This window comes from Candoia aspera, chromosome 2 (genome assembly GCF_035149785.1).
Source record: "Candoia aspera isolate rCanAsp1 chromosome 2, rCanAsp1.hap2, whole genome shotgun sequence".
NCBI classification, from domain to species: Eukaryota; Metazoa; Chordata; class Lepidosauria; order Squamata; family Boidae; genus Candoia; species Candoia aspera.
The window spans coordinates 161132602-161156602 of record NC_086154.1 but is presented as its reverse complement, the minus strand read 5'-3'; the positions used below and the strand labels follow the sequence as shown (position 1 = coordinate 161156602).

General features: G+C 39.1%; 1 protein-coding gene across 1 annotated transcript in view; it reads left to right on the top strand.

Moving 5' to 3' along the window:
* ADGRL3 (adhesion G protein-coupled receptor L3) overlaps positions 1–24001 on the top strand; it is a 575448-nt gene that overhangs the window by 94545 nt on the left and 456902 nt on the right. The window contains exon 2 of the mRNA XM_063294636.1: positions 19832–19897. The gene's annotated coding sequence lies outside the window, so the exon portion shown is untranslated. The remainder of the gene's footprint in view (positions 1–19831; positions 19898–24001) is intronic.

The following is a 24001-nucleotide window of genomic DNA, read 5'->3' as shown; positions in this document are numbered from 1 at the left end:
ATTGATTAAAGGTATTTTCTCACGGTGATATACAATTTAAAACCGCACTACAAATCATAGAGAACAGCGGAACTCAATCAATATGTATTTGCCCAGCTGTGTAATCAAGAGAAAAAAAATACATGAGGGAAAGCTAATTAATATATTTTTCTCTAATCGATATGTAATCTGGTAGTCATCCATCTTAGTGGATTCCCAGGTGTGGTAGAACAGTTTGGGTCTCTTCCTCTAAGAGCAGGAAAAGAAAATCTAGCTGTAAGGTGAGAGAGCTGAATTTGGGGGGAAAAAACAGTCCTAGTTTTCATAGACATTTCTGCAGCTGTACCTCTACAGTGTCAGGAATTCTGAAATTGGACGGGAAAACAAAGGAGTAAGTCGATGAGTGATCCTGCATGTGCCCAAAGAGGTTTTGGGTCAAGGCTTGGCAGCTAGTGGCCCCCAGCCTAATTTCAAAACTCTTCTGCATGGAGTCAGTTCATACTTCCAACAAGAATGCTCTCTCCTAACCTAGAGAAAATAATTTTAGAAAATGGAAATAAGAATAGTTTCTGACATGTTGATTTACTTTTTATTTATTTAGGAATTTAGATCCCTTCTTTCCCTGATAAAGTCAAATTCAATGTGTTGTATAAATAAAAATAATAACCAAAGTAGAAGATAATTCATCAGTGAAAAATGACTAATACTGTAGTGAAAACAGCAGAAACAAACTTCACCAATAATATACTAAAAACAGGACAGAACCCAACTTAAAATGCCAAGTTTTAAGAAAAAGGCCCAGTGATACCTTTTTGCAGAGGCTATTCCATCACTCCTTGACAGAAAATATATATATTCTTTTCTTATCATTTTCTGCATTTCTGTTAGAAAAATCCATTGTTGGGCTTTGGATGAGTCATTATATTTCAGTCAGGCCTATCTCACAAGGTTGTAGTTGTGGGAAAAAATGGAGGAGGGAGTACTGTGTGCATTGCAGTAAGTTTCTGAAGGAAGGATGGTTATAAATCTAAGGGAAAGAAGCCGTCCCAGAACCTTGTTATATATTTTAGCACTTATATGTGGGGGTCATAATTCCTAAGATAGCTTGATTTAAAAGGCTAACATTTCCTCCCGGAAATCGGCCCATAAATAAATTGAAAACCAATGACTTTTGCACAGAATTAAGTTTTTATTGTACACCTTACCCAGTCCATCATGCAGAGAATCTGGGCTTTGGAACTCAGAATCCGTATCAGCGCTGTCTTCAAGAGCAGCCTCATGTAGGTACAATAACAAGGTGCTGAAAGTCTGTGGAGTGAGCACCAAGACTACATTTCATTTCTCCAGGAGGGGGCATAACTGGCAAAAGATACCTTTGTCATTCATAAATAGAGTTGCATTGGTAGAACTCCCAGGATGGAAAACTTTTTTTTCCCCCTGATAACTACCCCACAATAGCACTATTTAATTAGAAGTTAACTTTTTTGGCCATACTCTACCCAAAACAGGGACGCGGTGGCGCTGCGGGTTAAACCACTGAACTGTTGATTGGAAGGTCGGCGGTTCAAAACCGTGCGGCGGGGTGAGCTCCCGTTGCTCGTCCCAGCTCCTGCTCACCTAGCAGTTCGAAAACATGCAAATGTGAGTAGATCAATAGGTACCGCTTCGGCGGGAAGGTAACGGCGTTCCGAGTCGTCATGCTGGCCCCATGACCCGGAAGTGTCTATGACAACACCGGCTCCATGGCTTAGAAACGGAGATGAGCACCGCCCCCTAGAGTCGGACACAACTGGACTTTACGTCAAGGGAAACCTTTACCTTTACCTACCCAAAACACATTCCTGGATATTAGTTTTACAGTACCAGAGTCTGTCTTTGTGTCCGATTATTGCTATAGAATTAAAAAATGGATTTCTCTGAATAAACAATTCCAGTCAGACTGCATGTTTCCATATATCACCTTGGCCTTCCATTTTCCAGAAAACTGCATTTGTAGTTTGCCTGTTAACTCATACCAATGTTATTTGGCTATTGCTTCATTAATTATATCTTTTTTTCCATTAAAAAAGAAATCAAGATATTTATCTACTGTACAACACTCCCACAATTTACTAAGGATATTGCATGATATATCTTGATATTAGTAACTCATTCAATAAAGTACCTTATGGAATCTTAATTAAGATGCTAGTCAAGTGTGGGCTGGGTGGCATGACTTGGTGGGTTAATCGAAAGTATTTTTTGTGAGTCTAGAATAGGAGTTTTCTAACTATTCTAAAAAAATCCTAAGACCCCTGATTCAAAGCATTAGTAAATGCTGAGTCAAAGCACTAGTAATAGGAAATTGGCAATAAATTGTAACATGTTTATTGTAATGTATTCATATGAATTTAATTACAGCTCTGGAATCCCCCGCCCCTTTTTTTCCTGTTTTCATCTGTTTATGTACGTTTGCAATTCTACCAGTTTGTAGCCAATCATCCATATCTGGAAAAATGTTCACATTGCATAAATGTGTATTAGATCTAGTAAAAAAAAACAATATAAAAATAATATGCATATACTGAGGGGTATAGGATGGGTATGACAGTTTAATATTGTGAAGCTGAAAAATTATGCAGGAATATCACCATTTGGGATGTCACTTAGAATAAATCCCTTACTTAGGAATGCTGATGGTCTGATGTACAAAAATACCGTATGCAGCATAATAATATAGATAGAAGTAATGGATTAATACAGTGAAATTAATTTTTTTCCCCATCATGAATTCTTGGCTGAAGCCATTCAAGCACCCATCTTCTGCCTGCCTGCCTGCCTACCTGCCTACCTGCCTGTCTTTGCAAACATGATTCTCACATGTGTTTTCTCCAGAAGAAGTCTCACTCCAAAGGGATTTGAGGCACATGTACACTGTAGCTGAGCAATGCAACCCTAAATTTCTTTATCAGTTCCCATACAGCTCAGTGGGACTTACTTACTTACTTACTTACTTACCTACCTACCTACCTACCTACCTACCTACCTATCTATCTATCTATCTATCTATCAAATTTGTCACTGCCCATCTCCTCCGACCAGAGGGACTCTGGGCAGTTTACCATACAGAATAAATATACAATAAAATTTGAATAAATATACAATAAAATTCGAATAAAATCCCATTAAAACTAAAACTAAAACAATTTCTTAACTACCCCAGCTCATAAAATCCAGATGGCTGTGATCTCCTTCAATCATTATGTAGGAGGGGCACTTCAAGGCACTAGCCAACCCCAAGTATGTTGATTCTCCTCCCTGCCCCAAGCCTGGTGGCAGAGCCAGGTCTTCAACTTCCTCCGGAAGGCTAGGAGTGATGGGGCTAATCTCACCTCCGGGTTATCTCCGAAATAAGTGTGCACAGGATGCCACCTTAATTATTAAATAGACCTCTCAGGACACAGACATGCATACACGCAAATACTGCTTGTGCCATGGAAAGAAAGTGGGAGGGATTCACTGCAACCATTTTTGTTAACCAAGTTAGAAATGTTTGTTGGAGTTTGAAGGCAGGCAGGGAGTCAGGTTTTGTGCATGGGCATATGGCAAGGGAAACAGCCAGATACCCCCTGCATGGAGCACTTGCAAATGCTGGTGAGGTAGCAAGTGAGAAGGGAAGAGCAGCATCAAAGCAGGAGTGGAGGGCTAAGTGCATTTGAGCTTTTTCCCACCCCTTAGTCCCATGGAACTCATTCACATCCTCACAGAACCCTAGGGTGTCACAGAACCCAGTTTGAAAAAACTCAGGTTAGAAGGTGGTACTCAGCAGCATGATTCAGGGTTTGATCTGGGCGAGTACTCTTTCATGTTGTCATTAATGCTCATCTTATTTTGCAAATGCTAATATCCTCAAATAGAGCCAATCTGGTCTAGTGGTTAAGGCACCAGGCTAGAAGACCGTTCTAGTACCATCTTAGGCATGAGGCTGGTTGGGTGACCTCAGCCCCATCACATACTCTCGGCCCTGGAATAAGGAGGTAAGGGCAAACTGCTTTTGGAAGTCTTGCCAAGATAACTGCAGGCATTAGTCCAGGCAGTTGCCAGGAGTTAACGCTGACTCAAGGGCACCCAAAAATATTTTATATATACTTACATATAACTCAAAGATATAAAAATATTCAGAACTATCTCAATAGGTTAGAGAAATGACCTGAAAGGAGTAGAATGGAACTTTAGAAAACATGTTTCCATATATCACCTTTGGTCTCTATTTTCCAGAAAACTGCATATCTGGTTTGCCAGTTAATTCAGACCACTTTTATTTGGCTACTGCTTCATTAATTATATCTTTTTCCCATTAAAAAGAAATAAAGATGTATCTATTAAGAAAAATACATGATATCCCTTGGCATTAATAACTTATTTAATGGCGCAGATAGAGGAGAGGGTTACATGTCTGGACAATAGTATATTAGGCCAAGGGTAAGAATTTTGGAAGGATCTTGGAATTGTAGTTCATGAGTCAATAAATTCAACTTTAGACTTCATCAATAGAAGTACAGTTTCAAAGTCACAAGAAGCAATATTTCTGATTTTTTTTGCACATGGTCGCACTCCACCTTGAGTGATGTGTCCCATTCTAGCTACTAAAGTTGAAAAAGGAATCAGACAAATTCGAACAAATTCAGAGAATGAATACAAAGATAATAATAGGACTAAAGATTGTGAGAAGATATTGTGAAAACAGGTATTGTTAACCTTGAAAAGAGAAGGCTGAGGGAGTATATGATAGGCTATTTCAAGTATCTAAGTAGCACAATTTATTATTTATTCTCCCAGAAAGCAGGACATAGAATAAAGTTTTTAAGTTACAAAATGGTAGATACCAAATAAATGTCTTGAGAAACCTCTTAACAGGGAAAGCAATTTGACAGTATAACCAAATTCCTTGGAAAGTAGTAAGATCCCCAGTACTGGATGTGCTTTAGCAGAGTCTGGACATCCAACTGTCATGGATGTGTTAATTCCAGTGCTATAACTCTATAATCCTGATCAAGGGTATCCACAGGAGAAGACATCAATAACATCAAATGCCAGGCATTTTGAGTGTGTGATGCATGCAATGCATCAATTCCATTTATTCTAACATTTTAGATCTGTATCAATACATATAAATTAATAATTTCAATATTGTTGATGTACCTAAGTATTAAGTTGTTCTTTCCATTGCCTGATTTTGAGCTGCTTTTCTTGGAACAAATGTGGCCATATAAAACTATTTTATTCCTTTGTGTATATCAGAATGTATTTTTCCTAAAATGCATATATAAGTTGCTTATTTAAATGAAACGTGTTTTATAAGGTTTTTATGATATTTATGTTTATACCCCATTATCTGATGTATCATTAAGAAGCCCTGCCTCCATTTAAAAAAATCACCAATTATCATGACTTCAGAAACTTTTTATTTTCCGTAAAATGTATAAAAAATAGGCCATTGAGGCTTTCTTCTGTCCATAATTTTTCCTAGCATCCCATTCATAGCCAACTTTTCCATCTCTAAACATATTTATCTGCCTCTGCTATGTGTATTATATGCCCTCATGGGATAACACCTGTACTATTTTGCAGCATTAGCAATTATGGTGAGCCAGTGGGCATCCAAATAGATGCTACAGATTGCTATACACATTGTTAATTTATCTTTGGACGGATCCAAAAGGATTATACTGTCATATATTACAATAAATAAAATAGCTATTTCTTATACTTACTCAAGATATGATCAGTAAATATTTCTAAATTGGTATAATACGAGGAACTATCACTCAGGAGTATAATAGCTAGTAGAAAAGTTCTCTAAATACCTACTACAATTTTTTAAGTGAGTCTTAGAAAGCCTTAGAAATTCTACATCACAGGGGGAAATTAGTGTTTATTAATGTTGAATAAAGTTCTTTTTAAATCTGAAAATGTGGAAGGTCCTATTAGTCCTTCTTGTCCATCCATAAAAGATCCAGCAGGAGCCATCTGGGCATCCATAGACTGAGTGGCTTTTGTGCAGATACTTCTAATCCTTAATCATCTGATTCAATATTTTTGTGGCTTGATCAGCTAAAAAAGAAGTGATGCCATATTCGTCTGTTAAGCCTTGCATTATAGTAGCTAAGAGCCATACTGTATTTAGTCATGTATATAGTTCATTGATTACATGCATTCAATCCAAGATTTAATCTGTTTCTTAATTTTGAATTTTTTTTCAGTCAACTAGTCCACCAGCTTATTGAGGTGTAAAAGGTGCATGTAATGGCAGAAATTCCTAGTGAAGTAACAATTTACTAGCAAATCAGATCTATTTCACTTAGTATCTAGCCATTAATAGATTGAACAAGGGCCAATATACTGAAATTTGACTGCCTGTAAGGCTCCTGTCCATGCATTAAGATCTTCACTGCAGCACTGTTTAAAAGAAAGTGGGCCTTCTTTGGTGTGGCATTCCATTTATAGAACATTGTTAGATTGTTGTATTTATTTTATTGTCTTTTTGATTCCAAAGGATGTGTTTCTGGTCAGGCTTTTTAAATGCATATTTAATTCATTGTCTGTTGCTTCTTTTATAATTTTGTGACTTTCAATTTGTGTTTTTGATTTATTTTAGTATTTTAGGTTTAATTGTTTTCTCTTTTTATATACCTTCTCTCAGGATGTTTTTCAGCTTCCCAATCTAGCTTTCACCCCTGGTATTCTATTGCCAAGAAAACTGCATGGTTGTATCTGTGGCATTATCAGGAGTCAGGCTTGACTTGAGGACTTATTAATATTTGTATTTGATATTCCATCCTAAGAATATGACAGAAGGTAATTAAGCTGAAGCAAATATCTGACTCAATTAAAAATCAGGAAGGGTAACACTCCATTACTTACAATTGGTGGTACAATTTAAGCATATAAAACAATATTAAAGAGCATATCACTTACTGAGTGTTAATTCAGTCAAAGGAAGCTGTGTCTATTTAATTGGACTCTACATACTTCTGTCCACATTATAATGGAAATAGAATCCTGGCCATGTTGCGTGGCCCAACACAAAGATTCTAGCTACCAAAAGAGCTGGAACAATCTATATAACAAAAGCCTTTCTCAACCTTTTGACCATGGAGGAACCCTTGAAATATTTTTCAGGCCTCAGGGAATCCCTGCACATTCAGGCTCAAATATAGGTTAGACGTTACAACTTTATTATATTCATTTCACGTGTAGGCCTGCAGATATGCATTAACAGTGTTCTTAAACTAAAAATAAAGAATGAAACTTGTGAAGTTGCCCAAATTTGAAATAATTTTTTAAATAAATCGTGATCTCCCAGGGAACCCCTAGTGACCTCTCACAGAACCCTGATTGAGAAACTCTGGATTAGAGTGTTTTCTAACCTCTGGAGCATATATAGCTATGATCTATAGGATGACATAGGGATTAATGTCTGAAGGGTGGTTACGTTGCTCTCTAAACATCGCACGATAAGTAACCCTTCTTTTCTGGCAATCACCCTGTTACTGTCTATCATGGAGTCTAATATAGAATCTATTCATTACAAAGTTTTGGGAAAGAGAGAAAAAAATCAAACCACTTCTTCAAAACATTAGTATAAGGCAGGGTTGAGTGAAGAGATAATACTAAAGGACATAATTTTAGATTCTTTGTGGATTTCAGAGGAAAACATTCCACAGAACAGGTGCCACCACAGAGAAGGTCCATCTGTAAATGACTGTGGTACGACACAGAGAGCAGATACATTGTGCAGTACACGGCCTTGCTATATGATTCTCCTAAGAAGGAAACAAATACATCTCTGCTGAAAGAAGCAGCTGCACCAAAAACAGGAAGCAGAGCTGCTCTTAAATTCAGCCTCAGCTGGAAACAGAGAGAGTCAAGAAAGAGGGAGGAATAAGACAGGCAAAGCAACAATAACTGCACAGTCAGCAGGATCAATAGTGTTCATTTTTTTCAGTCAGAGCCCCAGCAGAATAAGCCATCCAGGAAATGCTACAGCTAAAAAAGTGGCAGCAGCCTCAACTGTAGCTCCCTAGCAGATATCAAGTTGAATGTAGCACACTTGGAAGGGAGAATCCTCATATTTTCCCCAAACTATGAACACAGAAGGATTGTACAGCGTGTATGTCTTCTATGACAATGTAATATTAGAACGGTTTGTGTACAAGTATATTGCTAGGCAACATTTGTGAACCTCACTTCCTAATATTACTGAGCTTCAGAATTGACAATCAGTTTTTAGCCAGATTGTGGTGAGCATTGATCACATTTAGTTCTTATGAAAAAAAAATTGTGGAATAACAGCTGACTGGAAACTGAATAGGAGACAGAATGTGATGTAAGTGAAAAGAAGACAAATGCAGTGTTTAGGCTGCATCATCAGAAATATGTCAAAATCCAGTTGTGTTCAGTGGTAGACACCACACTTTAAGAACGATTAGTAAAAATTGGAACGGGTTCGGAGAAGGGGGACCAGGATGACCAGGGGACTAGAAACTTATCCCTATGAGGAGAGTTTGAAAGGGATAACTGGCTTTGAGCAAAAGCAACTGAGAATAGTGTTCTTCAAGTACCCCAAAGGATGTTACATAGAAGAAAGTCAAGACCTGTTCTTTCTTGTTCCAAAGTGTAGGACACAGAATGGTTGATTTAAGTTCCAGGAGGAGCAGTTCAGCAGCAGAATCAATTACTCAGACAGATGATGGACTTTCCTTCATTAGTTGTGTTCAAGGGAAGACTAGAGCGTCATCTGTGAGAAAATTCCTGCCCTGAGCAGGGGATTGGCCTAAATTGTCCCCTACAGCTTGGTGATCCATCATTCCTTCCTGCCTCCTACTCTCCCTCCCACCCACTCCCAGTAGGTTTTCAGAAAAAGAGCCTAGGAATAGTTGACAGTTCCTGGAAGGTGCTCTGCAGGAGAAGGAATAATGTGACATTATTAGTACAGGCATACCTTATTTTATTGCGGTTTGCTTTACCGCTCTTCACAGATGCTGCATTTTTTTACAAACTGAAGGTTTGTGGCAACCCTGGGTCAAGCAAGTCTAGGTGCCATTTTTCCAACAGCAAAAGGCTCAGATGATGATTAGCATTTTTTAGTAATAAAAGCATTTTTAATTAAAGTATGTACATTTTTTTAGACATAATGCTATTGCACACTTAATAGACTACAGTATAGTATAAATATAACTTTTATATGTACTGGGAAACCAAAAACTTTGTGTGACTTGCTTTATTGCGATATTTGCTTTATTGCAGTGGTCTGGAACCGAATGTGCAATATCTCCGAGGTGTGCCTGTATTCCTATCACCAGATGTTAGAAACAGAGAGCTCAATTCAGGTAGTAAAATTCAGAGATCAAGGAGAGATGCCTGACAGTCCTTGCAGGATGTGAAAAGTGCAAACAGGAACTGATATTTATATATCTAAATTCTAAGCCGAGCTTTTTTTATTTCATTGCTAGAGATGTTCAGTAGATTTAGGAGACATGGGTGATTTATTTATTGGTGAAGTTGGGATTCTGGTTTCTTTTTTAAGGAGTTTGAATCTCTCAGGGAGAATCAAATCTTCTTTCTCTGGAATTCAGACTGACTTGAGGTTTACCAGATACTTTAGGCAGATACTCTTACTAATATTCCCTGACATTACACATTTTATTTTACATCGAAAAAGGTTTGCTTTGGATTTTCTTTTTACTTTGCAATTGCAATATTTCATTTTGAAAAATTGAATTTTAAAAGACTACAGCCAAAACAGAGTAACTGGATGACTGAGAACTACCCCTAAATTGGAATAAACTTAGATGCCTTCTGGATGTGTATTTTCGTTCATTAATAGAATGTCCTACTTACTCCCGCTTTTTTTTTTTTTTTTTGCTCTTCAGGACTGTCAGTTGTCAGTATTGTCTGTGTTATATAATTAGGAATTTTTATCAATGAGAACCTTACTTTAAGGCCTTTCATCAATGAATCTACAAGAGGTTATAATTTTTATGTTCTAAATATCCAGATAATTTCTTCACATATTACTTTAGAAATGGCCAAACACTTAGTCCAAGCACTGGTGGGATCATGCCTAGATTACTATAGTAGTAGGCTTTTACTTTGCTTCCCACCCACTGGCTCACATCCAGAATAGTGCAGTTCCTGTGGTCCTGGATCTCTCCAAATATACCCACATCTCTTCTTTTAGCCAATTTCTATATTGGTTGGGTCTTCAAAAGCATTATTGGTTTAACTTGTTGGCACTGACCTTCAGCCAGTGTATACAGGAACACCCAGTTTTCTGAAAAACTTGATTATAATTTATGCTTCTATATGCACTTGGCTTGATTGTGCAATCAAGGTCGATTGGTGTTTTCCCTGTATTAAATTTGCTACCTCATGTTTTGGGGTGCTTTACATTTAGTTCCTAGTCTCTGGAATCAGAACCCCTTTGAATTATATCTCAAGTCTAATCTCTTGAAGTTTAAAAAAGGCCCTTAAAATGTTTATTTTCACAGGTTGTTTATGAAGCTGGCAAAGCTCCTCTCATTATTCACTACAGACTTATATTAAAGTTTTCATGATATTAGGAATTGTTTATTCTGAATTTTATATTTTATTAGGAAATATCTTACATTAATTATTCTATTATTTTATTGTGGTATTGAGTTATATTGTCTATAATTTTGATAGTAAGTCGACCTCAAAACTTACATAATAGTCTCTTTTCTTATAGCCTCATGTAGAGAACAGTGCAGTAGTCAAAATGGGATATAACCTATATGGATACTATTATCATATCTGACCTGCTCAGATATCTAACCAGCTCAAAGAAGGTTGCAGTAGACACACTAGGATTAATTATACAAAGACATTCTTCACAAGCTGCCCCCTGCAAATAGCTGAAAATCAGGGAGTACTTTCAGACAACAAACCTGTTTGTTCAGGAAGAGAGGCAATCCCATCCACAACAGGGTGAACCTCCATTGCCAAGTCCAGTTTCCTCTTTACCTACATTATTTTGTCTTCTCTGAATTACTTCTACTTTCTTCTCTCTCATCTAGTCAACTATTGAATTTAGGCAGTGTTCAGGGCACTGATTATGCATCAGTGGATTTAGATGATTAGGGCAACAGAGCTGCGTGCCGTAACCCTGTCTTGCTGACTAATAAGCTTGCTGTCATCCTTACTCTAAAAAGCCGGGTGGCACCCCAGCAGTTTCATCTAGATGCTAAACAGCATGGGGACAACTTCAAACTTAGTGGGACACATGGGACAATTATCAATGTTGAAGAGCAGTCCTCCAGCACCATTTTCTGGACATGATCCAAAAGGATGGACCAGAACTACCCTTAAACAATGCCCACAAGGCACAATCCTCCCAGGAGGTTAAGAAGGATGCCATGATGAATGACATGGAAATCTGCCAAGAGCCACAGGGGAACTAGCAATGTCAAAAAACAGTTTTGGTAGCATATCCCTGGTGAGAGCCCAATTGGAATAGATCCAGAAAATCAGCATCATTTAGAAGCAACTAGAACAGTGTGTGGCCACTCTTTTCTCAACCAACTATATTGCAAAGAGAGTATTTGATTCTGGCCTATAATTGTAAAGATCTCCTGAGTCAAGGGATGATTTTGTCAGTAAAGGGCTTATTTCTGCCTCTTTTAGGTATGGAGGAGCATGTCTTCTTGCAAGCAAGCATTGATCACATTGCCTAACAGTCTGATACTCATCCAAGCACAGCAGCATGCCCTGGAAATTGGCAATGGTGCATCTGGTCAGCAAAATAAAATTCCTATAGACCAGCTGTAGCACACAGTAGGCTGGTCAACAGAGATGGGAGGCATGAACTCCTCCTTCTTCTGACTGTCAAATCTCCATCCAGTCAGCACTTTCATCAGAATTAAATCCAGAATTATTAAATTAAATTAAGTAAGAGATTATTTATGCTGCAAATAGATGTTTTAGCTTGCAAAGGAAAAAAAAAAGCAGGGGGAGGAGACATAACGATAGCCCACAAATATCTAAAAAGTTGCCAGAGGGGGAAGACCTGTTTTCTGTTGAAACTGAGAACAGGACAGGAACCAATAGGTTGAAGGCAAAAGATAGGAAATTCAGGCCAAGTATTAGAAGGGATTTCCTGATAAAAAGAGCTGTTCAATAGTGGAACAGTCTGTCTAGAAGAGTAATGGATTTCCTACTTTGCCTAGAAGAGCAGTTGACTCCCCCTTACTGGATGTTTTCAAACAGAATGGAACTGTCAAGATGATTTATTGGATACCTACACTAAGCAGGGGATTGGACTGTAGGTGGGTTCCAGTTCATACATTCTATGATGTGGCAATGAAGAGTGGGATTTTTTAGGTTGGAGATGTTCCCACCATTGTGATCGTGACTCCTCTGGTTAGACTGCTGTCTGAAAGGAAGGGAGGCCAGCCAGGGACTGTCCTCCTTTTCCTGAAATGGGTAGGTGCAAGCTCCCACTGTATTTCCCCTTGGCAGCTACCTCTTCAGTGTTTGCTTCAAAGCTATTTTCTATTTCCTACCTTCCCCAGTTTTCTTAATACATCTTTTGACAACAGACCACAGTCCAACTACATTCCTACCTTTCTACTTCTAGTTATATACTGTACATAAACAGAAAAATAAATATGGAATTAGAAGAGACAGAACCAGGCACTTCCGTGGGAAACCAATAGTTACAAAAAAAGCTGTACAGTAATTAGAAACCCCTTTAGCATAATTTTGATTTAATACTGTCTTTCAGCCAAAATTATGTACTTTTCCTAATTACCCTGATATTGTTAATTTAGTTTTGGATATTTTGGATATTTGAATATTAATTTCCTTGTGCTGGTTAATGACTGCAGTAAAGACTACTACTAGTAATTAGAAACATTTACTAGACAGCAAAAAAAAAAATCCAGAGTTTCTTGCTACGTAACTGTTGAAAGTATAAGAACTCATTAATTTTATTCTCTCCTATCCTGTGTGTAAAAAGTGTTTGCAAGTATGCTTATGTAGATAAAGTGAAAACAGACAGAATTTTAGAATAGTGAGTTAATATTATAGTGAGGCTATACTATTATGGAATTGAGAAATAAGATGGAAGAGAAATACATGAAAGGAAGGCTTACATTCCCCATCTTGACAACCATTCTGAATCCTGAAATCTGTTCTGGAGATATCCTAATCTCTCCATTTCCCCCCCTCCCCGCATAAAAGTATGCACTGACACTCGTATGTACGTGGGTACCTGCTAGAAGTCATACTCCCTCCTTCCTCAAAAGGCAGACCCAGGACAACCTCCGCCATTAGTAATTGCTAATTAAAAATAATTCCCTGAAAAAAAATCCTCACTTACAAAATTAATTTATCCCTACCTGCATATAGCCTTCTTTCTTTCTTTTACACTCAAACCATTTTCCAATAAGCACACAAACACAAAGACAAATACACATGCGTTCCCCATTCCCCTTCCAGCAGAAACAGCAAAAAAAAGGAAAAACAGGATTGAAATAGGTTGAATAGAAGGAGTGACTGCACTGAGAAGGAAGGAAAATGAAAGGGGGAGAATGGATGATGTTGAAAGGAGGGGAAGATGTAACTGGGTGGTGAAGAAAAGAAATGAAAAGAGAGAAGCTCTGTTTGAGTATGCCAAAAAGGGTTAACTAGCCAGGCAACAGCATGCAAGATAGGCTAATTTTCATCCATCACTAGCATCTTTACCTCCTGCTCCCTTTACTTTCAACAGCTCCTAATTCTATTAGACAATATTAGACATCCCCTTTCCCAATTCTCAGCTGCTGCTTTGCACAGGGAAGCTATAGGGGGAGGAGGGAGGTAGAGTGCTGTGCAAATTAATAAGTCTTAATAAATTAAGAGGCAAACAAAAAGGTACAGGTCCATTACATGAAGCAAAGATTCCTGAGAGGACCAAGGAGACAAAGAGGTGGCAGAGGGCTTACTGGTTATATGTAAGGATGGCTTTCTTTGAGCTTTGACCAGTACAGCACCATGTAAACCCCTAGCAGCCACCTCCAGTGACCATTCATTACCTCTCTTTTCCTTCTGGCTCTGTGAGAAGCTGGATTTTTCTGGACCTGAGAGTGCCACTGAGATGCAGCACCCAAGAATGTAGGGACCTGAATATGACCAAAGGAGAGTAGCAGGCCCAGGGCATACTGTAAGTGGAAGGGTACTTGGAAAGATCAGTGTCCTTCTTGACTTCTGCAGGGCTGCTGTGGAGCTAAAATATATGAGGCAGTCAAGTTTTTTGTTTGTCAACCATTGCCTTCGCGAAATTGTGCATCATTTGCTGATGCGTTGACTCTCTCCTCCTTTTTAACTGAGTGGCCCCCTAGCCACCAGCTACTCTTTTTTCTTCTGACGGCATCTCCAGTCTTCTGAAAAAGGCCAAAGTAGCATTCCCGGTCCTAGGGTCTGGCTAAATTTCAAGGCATTAACATTTTATAGCTCTCCGCTGTAATTGAGTTTTACAGCTTGCGAATGCCGTAGGATGAAACATCTTAGGAGAAGCACTTCCTTCGCTGTAGAGCCATCAGGAGGGTAGGCATCTGGAGCCCCCTGCTCTCAAAAGATTTAATTTTGAACTATAAATATAGGCAAAGCTTACCCAGCAAAAGTGGCTGGGTAGAGACAAATGGAATACAGCACTGCTTGGCATGTTTGCAAGGCGGTTGAGGTCTAATTGTGAGTTTGTATCCGTTATCCCAGTGGGAAACAACATAGAATATTGCCTTATTTCACTATTCTGTGTTAAGTGTAATTGTGGCTAAGCAAATAATACATTAATTTCAGGACTGCAGTCCAAGCGATCTTTATGACTAGTTTGCTTGTCTTTAAGTTATTTATTATCATTCAGGATTCCTACTTTCACAGAGCAGTATGTTGCACAGCAGCGAGTTAAACATTTTCTCCCTCTTTCTGCAGTTGAACAGAAATGGGAATCCTGACTTACGCTTAAAATAAGAACAAATGAGAAATCTGCCGTGTTATGCAGTTTGTAGATAGGTTTTTACTCAATGTTTTTGTGATATGTCACAATAAGCAGCTACAGAATTTTGAAACGAGTAATTTTATTGCAAAATAATAGTTGTTTTAATGAGATGCCATTGAACATTTAATGCCGCTTTAAGTACTTTGCTTTTCTGTGTATTTTAACATTAACAAAATGGAGTCTCTGGGGCTGAAAAAGGATTGTATTTTCAGGCTAGCATTGTAAGAGTTTCCTGAAAAAAAAAGTATAACAATTGCCCTCCAATTTACTGTGCAAATTTTGCAGAACCTCAAATCATATACAAACAGATCCCTTCTGCAATCTGCTGATGAATATATAAGCCAACAGTTCCGGAATGAAACATATCCAATTTGCCACTTCATTCTCTTCCTGGCTCTTATGAAATGGAAGTGTAAAACTGAAGGTGGAAGCGATGGGGAAGAGATTTCCACTGGTGGCAAAAGGGATTAAGGAGACAAGGCAGCACAAACAAACCAAATACAAAACACTTGCTATAACACAGAGGGAGATTATTGTACAATGTTCATACGTTCATACTGTTTCAAATCCAAACCAAACTTGAGTTTGCCGTCAATGGCAGGACAGGCAGGAAAAAGTCTAGCTGGAAGAGCAAAATTTATTTTTATTTATTTATTACTAAATTTTTATGCTGCCCAACTCCCAACTTTAGAAAAACATACACCCAAAAACAAAAATAGGGAATAAAAGATAGCAAGGTGACAGAATCAGACTGGATCAGAAAAAGACTCCAAGGGGGCTTCAGTCACCCTCACTAAATAAGTCTTCAAGCCCCCACACCTTCAAGCCCCTTCAAATCACCAGTAGGGTGGGGGCCATCCAGATCCAGAGGAACCGCATTCTGGAGGGCAGGCTTCCAGGGTCCTGATAGATGGCAATATCTAATCAAAGGAACCCAGAGCGTGCCAACCCTGCCAGATCAGAGTGGTCGGGTGGATACTGTAGGAGATAACATCAAGTAAACAGTTTCTGTGCCACGTAGGGCTCTATAGGTAACAGCCAGCACCTCGAATTGACCCCGAAGCAAACTGGCAACCAGTACAGCTTGCAAAGCAGAGGAGTTACACAGGCATATCAAGGCGCGCCTGTCTGCTGCTGCATTCTGGACCAGTTGAATCAAACATGTGAGTGAAGCACGCAAAACCTTTCTCCTGTCTGCTGTTTGCTTCCCTGCCGTCTAAGAGCTTCCCTACCCTGCTGATTTTCAGGACCAGAAATTGGAAGACAAAGGTTTTGAGAGGCGGGTTGTAGGGGATAAGGAGCTGGTGTGTGTGTGTGTGTATTGATAACCCATGTGCCTCTATTGCTGTTTGAATAAAAGTGGTGTAGAACACATTCCAGTTCTATTATCTGTAGTCTGGGACAGGAAAAGGATCTTTTTAACAGGTGCTGGCACTTAGTTGATCTTGGATGATCTTGAAAAAGTTAAGCAGGGTAAGATTTGGTTAGTATTTAGATGGGAGACCACCAGGAAATCACAGGGTTATAAACTAGATTGCATGAAGTCAAAAATATGTTCTGGAGGAAAGCAATAATGAACTACTTTTCTGTTGTGGCCAAGAAACAACATGGAACTGAGCTTGACTTGAATAAGACTTAACTTTTTCCTTTTTAAAACCACTGAAGTTGAAAATGAATTCTCACTATTCCATGTCTGAGCTAAGTTAGAATTTCTATGATTATAAGAGCTTTATTAAAAAAAAACAACTCAAGGAGGGCCCAGTGGAGTCCAGAAATACCATCTATTAGGATTCATTTGATCACCCAAATTAAGAAGTTGAACTAAATACATCGCAGTTAAAACTCTTTAAATTAAAATGCAATTGCTGTCGATTTGAGAAGAAATTTATTCTAACTTTTTCCCACAACAAAGTTCTCTTAAATTACAGAAAATATACTTTATCTTACCGTTTGATAAAAGTAAATTTGTTTTGAGGTGAACCCAAAGGGATAACTGTCAGAACAAGCTTTTAAATTCTTTGTGTATCCACAAAAGCACCCCCTAAAAGCAGTTAAGCCTTTGAAGACAAAAGAGATGGAATTAGAGCAAGAATTGCTAAGGGCAATGCAGCAATGGAAGAGGTCCAAGTAATTCTAAGTTTAGGGAAATGGGTTGTTATTTTAAATTATTTATTTATCTTTGTCACTAACGTGGTTATAATGTTCAGTTGACAGAAGTCTGTATCTTGAAATAGAAGCAATTATGTGTAACTCTTACTGTAACTGTTTTTAGAACTTTTTTCCTTGAAAATATTCAGAGACTAAAATCTTTATTTCCTATACAAGGTTCTGCTACTTATTTGTTCTATTCAAAGTGTACTATGGATTAACTGTGCAGAAGAATATCTCATAAGGTTCTGAAAGAAAACTGTGGCAAGTGATGAACACCTTTCCCACTAACAGAAAATCCTATGGCTCTGTACTTTGGCAATTCTTAGTCAAGCACCTTTTGCTGAAAACTGCAGTATTCTACCTTGGGGATTCATCAGTCCAGAACTGAGATCTCTACTCTGAGTTCTCTCTTGCCTTTTCTGTTTCTACCATGGTTCCCATCACAGCCAAAAATGTATTTTCCCAAACAATCAGGTAATCAAGGTCACACCAGGCATTTGCAGATGTAATGATGGGCGTGTGACAAGGATTTTTATTTCATTCCCTTCTGAAATGGAGTCATAGCAGTTCAGCTCAATAAGGTCCCAGTTATCCATAGTCTTGGGAACCTTGACAGGATTCCCAATATCATAGGGATTATAACTGCCAGCCCTTCAAGGTAGATCAGGTGAGGAAACAGATACCACATGAACTACTGGAACCCTATGTTATCATTGTAGGATATAATAACCCAATCTTAAAAGCCTGACAGAGATTCTCTTTCTCCCCTCTTATATTGAAGAAAATCAAAGCAGAGCATTCTTGATTTTTTTCCCTACCCCCTCCTGTCTATTCAGGTTAATCTGATGTTTACCTAATTTAGAGTTGCTCCTTGAGTGAGATGGGCGTGACTAAATTTGAAGTATAATAAATAAGTAAACAAACTTCTTCAAGGTCATGCCTGTATTCCTCTGTAATAACCGTGTTTAGCTAAATATGGTCATTATTCCTATTCAAGACCTTTTTGATTAACCAGTAGAGATTAGAGATAAACAGTTCATGGACAACATCTCAGTGTCCTCCATGGTTACTAGGGCTAGGCAGATACCTCCTAATCTGTACTGAGAGCTGAAATCAATGCTCCATAAATGGCCCATTTGGCTGTGTTCCCTTTTAAGGAAGTCTGTGCAGTTCAGAGAGAGCCAGTTAGGTGTAGTGGTTAAGGTACCAGGCTAGAAACCAGGAGACTGTAAATTCTAGTCCTGCTTTAGACAAGAAGCCAGCTGGGTGACTTTCAGCCAGTCACTTTCTCTCAGCCCTGGGAAGCTGGCAAGGGCAAACCACTTCTCAAAAATCTTGCCAAGAAAACTGCAAGGACTTGTCCAGGCAGTCACTAGGAGCCAACAGTGACTTGAAGGCACAATAAATAAAAATAAATGCATTTCTTGGATCCAGAGTGAGACTGAGAAAAACAAAGCTCCATTTATCCATAATTTTACATGAGGAAGACCCCAACCACTGTAACTTTTTTCTTTTTCAGGAGAATGGAACAAAGATTTATAAGAACTGCCATTCATAAATGGCAATGCAGTGCTGCAGAAATTACTGAAGGAAGCCTCAAGAAACAAAGCAAAACAGTATGGCTGCTTTGTTTCTCTTTTAGAAATAGAGAAAGAGGGCACCCTGCTTTGTTTATATCTGTTTTTATGGGATTTGAATAAATCAGCTTCTAATTAAATCACTCCATCAGAACTTTTTCCAGCCTTGCTTTGCGTTCAGGATTAAAGGCATGAGCCTCTGAATGCCAGCAACTGGGGAACAAATTGGGTGTATTCTGAAAAGCCTAACTAGGGGATGGGGATGTTATAGCTATCCAGCCTCATGTAGCCTGTTAATGGTGACACGCAATGTCAAAGGAATAGAATATATTTGAGCTGAGATTGTCTCTTTCTCATCAAATACTTCCTGACTAGGTCAAAATGGCGCCAATATTTATATTTTTAATTTAGAGTCCAGGAACTTATTCTGGAATATTTCCCAGACCTCGTTTATACTGTGGGTTAAAAGATTAACACTTCTCTTCTGAATTTGTTGTTTTTGTTTTTGGAATAGTGGGCACATTTAAACAGACATCATACAAAATATTTAATTTAGTCCACATGACAGAATTTGACATGGCCAGAAACCTATTGAGATCCATAATTAAGTTATGAAACAGCCATTTTTAAAAACTAAGAACTTTTGGGGACAGCAAAGAAGATTAAACAAAGGGAAGTTACATTCTACAGTATTTGCCCTCTCTCTCAGCCCAACCTTCCTCACAGGGTTGCTGTTGTGGGGAAAATAGGAGGAGGAAAGAGTAATAGGTATGTTTTCTGCCTTGAGTTATTTATTGATGAGCCTGGTTTATTTGATTCATTCTGAGTTTTATGTGGAAAGTCATATATTTCATAATTGTTTCTATCATGGTGTATACAAGGCTCTAAGAAGAACAGTTCTGAAATACAATTGCTATATAAAGCTTTAACAATGACTCTTGATATTGTAGATAAGCAGTGTGAGAGTACACTGGGAATAGTTGTCTTAAGTGTTCTGTACATAAGGATGAAGGCTTGTCTATAACTGAGAATTTATTGGAGTCCATTGTACCTAAGCATAATTTCTTCTTCTCTCTTTTCCCCTCAGAAATGCTGAATATGATACTCTACAGAAAAGATACATGGATTTTGAGCAGCTAAAGAACAAATACAGGTAATTACATTATCTATTATAGCAGGACTTAGCTACATACAGTACTGCAAAATATTTTGGAATAGCATAAATTTAATCAAATCATATTATACACTGAGAATGTATAGGTTTTATTCTGAGGATCTGTTCTACCCATAACTCTTCTAATGCACATTTCTTAGGTAGAGGGAGGGGAGGTTCATAAACTATAGCATATGGATAAGATACTAAGCCAGATATCTCCAACTTGTACCTATATCTTTTTTTCCATAATGAAAAACTCTACATTTGCCCCTTTTTAAAGGTCACTTCTATAATCTTTCACATTTTTAAATTTTTTTTCCATTTCCTAGAAATTTTCCTACCTACTTTTATATCACTTAAAAAATTCATAAATGATTTTTCCACCTCTTTATCCAAGTGATTAATTAAAACTTTGAAGAATACTGAACCTTGGATACCTCAACTAAGGAGAAACTGTATGAATACTTGTTCAGGTGAACTCTAGATCCACCTAATAAACATGCCATCTAGCCCATATCTAACTAGTATGCTAATAAAATGTCATGTAATACTTGGTTAAGTGCTTTGTTGAAGTCAAGATTTACAATGTCCAGAGCATTCCTCTAAAGTTCCAATGAAATTATCTCGTAAAAAAAGAAGCAGTCACTTTCAGTTTTGGCGAGGGAGAGCTGGAGAAGATAGAGCAGTTTGCTTATCAGCATGGCTCACCAAAGCTTGGGGCAAGCCACACCATAGGAGGTGGGCAGCCCTTCCACCTGAAATGCAGAGGAGGTGAGCTGTGCATCTTCTGCACCTCTTGATAGATCTCTGGTGAGCAGTTCAAAGGACACGTGGTTTGGGAGGTGCTACTGGAGAAGCTATGAAACAAAGCAAAGTGAAGCAACATGGTCATTTCACTTTGTTCTTGGAAGCGAGGAGGCTGTTTTGCTTCCCAAAGCAGTTTTGAGGATGTGCTTCACTCAAACTTTCATTTCACCTACCTGTGAAAATTTTCTATTTTATACCTATAGATTTGACAGCAATATTTCATGATCTATTACACAATGTGCACCTGTGTCCTGGCTGATTGGATTGCACTTCTCCATCATCTGTTTTCTATTTGATTCCAGTGTTGTCTATCCAGTGGTATCTAGGTGTAGAATCTGTGTTCATGTTCTTTGAAGCTGTCCTGTTTCAGGTTTCAAATTCACACACACACTCAGTTGCTAGGTGAAAAGAGCAGTTAACTCAAGGCTGAGTAGATAATGGTAGACAAGGAAAAGAATGTAAATCAAAACAATCTCTGGGAAAGAAAGCTTGCCTGGGTAGTTTTACTTTCAGTAGGGACGCACAGAAGAGAAGTAAAATCCACCCCGAAGTTCAGAGAACCAAGTCAGGTTTGTCAGCCAGTCCAAAGGTCAGGGTTTCAGGAATCACAAGCAGAATCACAGGAATGACATGTTAGAGCAGGAGATCAGACAGTTGTTTCCAGCAGAGGAACATGGGTCAGAGCTGCCTCTTAAATCAGGCTGCAGCCAGCTAACTTTAATTAGGTTAGTTACTCTCTTGCTTGGCAAGGAGCTTCACTGAGCATCTTTGCTCTGCACTCCACTCTACTCGCTTCGTTCGAGGGCTTGGACATCTGACTGCTCTAGCTCCTCTGATAGTGCTTGTGTTTTATCAGCCTCAGGTGATTCCTGGCTTGGTGTCTCCTGAGGCTGACATTCCACAGGTTCAGCTGGAGAAGCTTCTTCAAAGTCAGAGTCTGAGTCCTGGGCCATGACAGAAGCAGAGATTGGCAATAAACAAAGAATTTGCAACACAAAACTCTTATTAACTAATCTCTTAAATTAATGCATTTATCTATTCCAGATCTTCCTGTAGTTCCAAGTTTGTCTGTTTTTCCAGGTTTTACATTCCAGTTATCCTTTATCCCTTTCTTGATGCTGCATTTAGACCTGTTGTAATTTCCTATATAAGTCCTCCTGTGCATCTGAGTAGAAGTTCGTATTCTTGTTTAATTTTGATATCCATTACAGGTAGTCCTTGATTAATGACCACAGTTGGGACTGGAATTTTCATCGCTAAGCGATGCAGTCATAAAGTCATACAGTCATGTGACTTAGCGATGGCAATCCTGGCAATTCCCCTTGCCATTGTTAAGCAAATTTCAGTGGTTGTTAGCCAAGGACCCACCCCAATCCAAGCCATTCCAGGCTTGGTCCCTCCCAGCCCCGAGCCTCAGTAAGGTAAGGGACTGCCTCCAACTCCCCCCACCCACCTGTCTCTCCCCCCACATCTCTGCCCTTTTGGCTGCCTTGCACCCTGCCTTGCAGGATACCAAGCAGCCCCAGAACTGTGTAGCTCTGGGGCTGCTTGCCACACCCTAGGAAGCTGCATCTGCCCCAGCCCAATACCAGCTGCAGTCGTCCTCACCACCTGCACTCTGAGGCCCCTGCCCCCTGCGCTCCGCTACCCCAGCTCACCTTGCCATCTTCTTGCTCCCACTGCTGACAAGGCACACCTGGCCTGGACCTTCATGCCAAGAAGCCCTTTTACACGAAGCAAGTCCCTTTGTAAGTGGTTTCTCCAGTGACCAATTCCTGCAAGTTGCTCCCTGAGCCAGCCCTTTCCCATTGGGCAAAACTGCTTCCTGCCTTCCCCATTGGCTGGGGAAGGGCTGGAGTTTGGCTGGGGAGGGCCATTGGCTAGGGAAGGCAGGAAGCAGTTTTGCCCAATGGGAAAGGGCCAGGGGTTGGCTCAGCGAGCCATGTGTAGGAATTAGTCACTGGAAAAAACCATTTGCAAAGGGGCTGGGGCAACTGCAACTTCCGGGGCATGGCAAGCAGCCCCAGAGCCGCGTGGTTCTGGGGATGCTTGCCACTCTGCATGGCAAGGTGCAGGCGGCCAAAAGGGCAGAGGTGGGGGGGAGATAGGCGGGTGCGGGAAGTTGAAGTGCCCCTGTGGTTGTAAGTGTGGGTGGGCTGCCAAGTGTTTGATGTTTGATCAAGTGACAGGGTGTGTGTGTGCTGCAATGGCCATAACTTTGAGAACTGGTCGTAAGTCACTTTTTCCAGCGCCATCGTAATTTCAAACAGTCGCTGAATGAATAGCCTTTAAGCGAGGACTACATGTAATTCGGTTATTTATTACTGAGCAGTGTTTTGTTTGGGTATCATTGCCTCATAATTCTTTCATTTGACCTCATGCCCTGAACAGTATATCGTGTAATCATCAGAGTTGATGTGACCCAGTCTGTCTACCTAAGTTCTCTTATTCCTAAAACATCCAGTTTATCACAATTCAAAAGTCACAATTCTCCTTTTTCCCTTGTTCGTGCTTCTCACTTTTCACATTCCAATTGTGTGTTTTCTTGTGAAGTGAACTCTTCTTTTTGGTATGTGTTCCATCAGTGACCAGGCTTCCTTGCAAATTTGGTGAGGCCATTTCCAGATCAACTTGTGAGGATTCTACAGTCTTCCTCATAGTAAGGCGTACCATCTGACTTGGGCTGGTCTCATTGTCTGGCAGTCAAATTTAGTTTTTAAGTATTTTGCAGTAAGAGCCATAATAGGTAAAACAAAAGCTGAATCAGTTTCTTGTGCTGGGTCACTTTAACTATGTTAGGAAATATAGACAGCAAACTAACCTGAGGATTCATTATCAAATAATGTCAGATGATTTTTCCCAGCTTCTTCAAAAGCTTTCAGTCAAAAGCCCTGACTACCTGGGCATTGCCATCAACTATGTACTAATTTATTTACATTTCCACCCATGCAGTCCACAAGAGTTGCAATTTATATAGTGTAATCTCAGCAGAGCTCTGTCCTTTCTCTAGTTTCTATTCCCTTTAACCACCTCAGAGAAATTGTCAGTTGCTAATTACCATCAGAACTATTTGCCAGTAATTAATGTAGCTAGCTTTTGAACTGCTATCTCCTGTAGCGAGATCCAAACAATCTGCACCAGATTCAGTCTATTGGTGTTAGATTCATATGAACCAATTTTCATGGAAATATAATCAAGAGCATTACTGTTATGAGCAGTAGAATATTCAAAAAATGAATAGTGGGATACCATGGACTAGTGCTTGGTTTTACAACATCTTACCGAAAATATCTG